Genomic DNA, 4,223 nt, shown 5'->3' on the forward strand with positions numbered 1-4,223 from the left:
AAATCACTAGCCCCTTGCAGCCACCAACTAGCTCATTGTGCCATTTCACTGATACCTGAGCTAACCATGTGGTCCCTTGCCCATTTTCCATGATTGTATGTTTGAAGGTGGGCCTCCCAAACCTGAAGGTATGCCTTTTCATTTAGTAATTGAGTATTGTAGTTTGCTTATCATGGACACTTCTGGGCATGGATTAATGGGGGGATTCAGTGGAAAGAATGGGTTACATCTGTGCTCTTGTCCCCTATACCCCTTTTCAATATTAACCTTGGATTCTAGTCCCGTGTGATCTCTTTTACTGACCACTTGCATTTAGGGATCGTATTTCACGGGAAACCTCGATTTTGGTCGCCTGGTCCTACTTCCTTATCTTCTTATGTTACCCCCTTTCCACTCATTATTACCCCATTAATCATTTCTCCCACATGGGTCCACATTCCTCCACTAGATCCACATAGGGTTAGCTCACCCCTTCCCCTTGCCCACACCATGGGTCAAGCATGGAATGATTCCTCGGAGGTTGATGCAGTTAAAAATAAAGACAAAAGCATATTTGGCTGCATTCAATAGGAAGATGTACCACAAAATGAAAAATATGGTCGAGGCACACACATTTAGCACGTGGAAAAAATCCAATACATGAGTTCTACCCCATCATCATGGTCATCGCCTTGGTTCCTACAGGTTCTATGAAACTCCATCATATAGGAACACACGATTGTCCCAACCCTTGGTGGGCAATGAATCACCCTACTTTCAAAGGGGGTATTCACTGCTATATCTTATGCATCATGCTCTTACCCCTTGACCCCCGAATAGGTAATCAAAGAAAATCATAAAAAGACAAAAGGCATATAAAGAAGGGTGGAAAAATCAAGGTTGGGGCACCTCATGTATCATGATTTCTCCCTCCTATACATTATAAACCCAAGTGTGGGCTTCCCTTTTATTAGCTACCCTTATACCCCAGCATGTGGCCCAGGGTTGCCCCTTCTCATCCCCTAGTAATTCATTCACCTATCTATCACATGCCACCACATTTTGAAGGATGTACCTTGAACATATTATCCCCTTTAGAAGTAGAAACCACCTAATAAGATACATGGTTAACCCATTTGGAGTTTATGAGACATTGGCACATCCTGAAGCCCATTATGGAAGGGCAGGCAATTTTGAAGTCCCCACCGGTGGTCCATGGTTGGTAAGGTCATTTACTCGATTTCCCTAATGACTTGTTGTACTGGAAGGCTAGGGGATACATTGGATCTTATGCAGGATTGTAGATGGTCTCCATATTGGGTTTGGTCTCCCTTTACGGGGTCCTAATCCCATAGAGGGATACATTGGCACATGTAGGGTGTGTGTTGAGAGCCATGGTCCTCCACAGTAGTAGAAAACACTCCATGGATCCCCGAGAATGGTCAAAGATGCTCGATATACTCCCATTGGACGACGAATATGCACCTGGTTCATCTTTGCCCAGTCAGCCCCACAGATGTATCATGCACTTGGTGGCTAACCCATGAATTGTAGGACAATGTGGAATCCCATACACCATCATCAGAGCCCTTACAGATGATCTACAAGCGTCTTCGTTTCATTTAGAGATCCATGAAGTTATTATTGTGGCCCTACACTTATTGGGAGCACCACAGGTTTATTGTTTGGAAAACAAGGGGCCAACCCTTTGCCCATCACCTTTTGAGGCTCCTACTCTTCATTATGGCACCAATGGACCTCATTAGGCCTCTTATAGGGCCCTACAACATGCATAGATTATTATTTGACCTCTTGAAAGGCTTATTCTTTCATTTGTGAGCTAGTTTGGTGGGATTGTCACCAAAAGTTAGATTATTAGCATATTATTTTATTTTTGGGGCTTATGTAGGCCAAGGATAAAAATTCAAACTCATCATTAGTGTATAAATACAAGTCAGATGATATCATTTGCTCATCATCACTTTGGATTGGATCTCTTCTCTATCTTGAGAATTTCGCACATTTTCTTAAAGGATGAATTGGACCTTTATGGATGAATTTTGATGTGTGGATTTAGTCTATCTTATCTTGGAGCTTCTCTATTGTCAAATTGTGGATGGATGGATATGTTCTATTACATATAAGCACATGATTTTAATGTTATTCTTGTTTTACTTTTTCATATACATTGGACTGGAATTTTCACTATTTTTTAGGGCTAATTGCTGCATTCATTTACTGCTTAAATTGTGGAATTTTGTCTCTATAGAGAATCTCTCAATGTACGGTCCATGTAATGTGAATGAAATCTCCTAGGGGTAATTCTATCAATGAATTTATCTTGATAAGCCACAACCTTTTGCACATCAAAGTATAAAAGTTGCAAGATTGCTTCTCTTTGACCTAAAAGGCTAGTGAAGTAGTCTTGAGGCCTTCTTAACTAAGAACCAAAGGCCCTCACTCATATTCGTCATAGAATTCATTCTTCTAAGACTAAGGAACTGATCTACCAAAAGGTGGTCACCTTAAATCAATTTATTTCACCTTTTCCTAGGTATAACCAACTTGGGTCACCTAGGGCATCACTTTCCCAGTGAACTAGCCCTCCAAAAAGTTTGATATCCTAGCCTCTTTTGCGTTGGTGTTTCCTCAAGACCTCCTCCAAACTTTAGGCCATTCCAATGGTGGAGTTGTGCGAAAATCCAAGCCCTAACTCTGAGATCAAACTTTGCCCTAACATCTCCAAGGCTAGTAACTTAGAGGATCAATTCAACAACTTTAAGTGAATATTATTTCTTTGATTCTTCCCCCACCTTGTCTAGGATAAGAACATCATTGGTTACTACACTCTTTCCTCTTAACCTACACTAGGTCCACTTGGTCCCGTGTGGTCAAGTTCCTTTGAAAAGACATTTCTTCAAGAACCATCCAGGATACCAAATTCAAGAAGGAATTTAGGGATTAGGAAACTCCTTCTCAAGTCATATCCCATAAACCTAACCCTCAAATCCTCCCTTCCTTCTCCTAGAAGACATTGTACCTTTCTTAGAAAGCAATCAAACTCTATCCTTCAACCTCTTATAGAGACGTATCATTTGGTCCACTCCACATCCACTTATTGATTTATCCTTCATTGGTGACTCCATAATATATCGGGTCTCCTCCCATCGGTGAAAGTCTATAAATAGTACAGAGCCTTCGCTGAGGTGACAATGGGCTATGTATCCATTTGTTGCCCTTGGTCTAGCATTTTCACTTTAGGGATCCCCTTTATGCCCCCTGCTAGTTTGAGCGATAAAAATACCCAATGTCACCCTCCAAAGGGAAATACGGGTGATGTGGCACTCTCTCACTCAAGTGTTTTGGATCAAAAGAAATGTACAAGACCTCCTTTGCCATCACAAGGATGACCATCATCATACAAGCTTTGGAACAAGGAATGGCCATGACCATCTAATAGTGTCAAGGGTAACGTGGGGGTATCCTGGGTCCACTGGGAACATCATTAGTATCTCCAACACCAAGCACCATGGGCTCAACATTTTAGTAGCTGCGAGTACCTTGGGGTGTCAACCATCATATGGGGTCATCAAGTAGGCCAACACTTTTCTATAGATAGACAAAACTACATCAACAAGGTCATATTCTCTCTTTGGAGTTTGGGTAAAACGACCTATGCAATGTTTTTGGAATCATCTCAAGAGGCCTTCACTGTTATGATGAAACCACCTGACAAAACCCTCTCAAGATCAAGTGAAAATCAACAAGCATTAGGTACCATAACCATATATGCATCATAGTGGACCATCCATAATGTTAGGGGCATAATAATACTTCACATAAAGCTCACCTTCAAATATATAACTAAATTGAGTCTCGCAAAAAGTTACCTCATTATGTTAGGGATGGTTAGATGGATGACAATGTTAGGTGTTTCTATCCCCTGAGGGGAAGTGACAGGTCCGAAGTTTGCCCATCAATCCATAGGTGTGTGTGAAAATGGTGGCAACAAAGTGGTAATTACTTTAAGTTAGAGTGCCATAACGAAGTGATCAACTAATAGAGGTTCAACATCCTGATTTTATAGATGTAAGGAGGGAGAAATCATGGATGCATGAGTTACCCCTTTTCTCGCCTTGCTTTTTCCACCCCTCTGGTGCACCTTTTACTTCTTTATGATTTGTGTTGATTTGGCTTCATAGCTAAGAATTCTAAGCTTTTTTTTTTAGATTTAACATTTAATA

This window comes from Pinus tabuliformis, chromosome 4_2 (assembly GCF_031772625.1).
Source record: "Pinus tabuliformis cultivar Carrire ecotype Pingquan chromosome 4_2, CPIR1, whole genome shotgun sequence".
In the NCBI taxonomy this organism is placed as follows: domain Eukaryota; kingdom Viridiplantae; phylum Streptophyta; class Pinopsida; order Pinales; family Pinaceae; genus Pinus; species Pinus tabuliformis.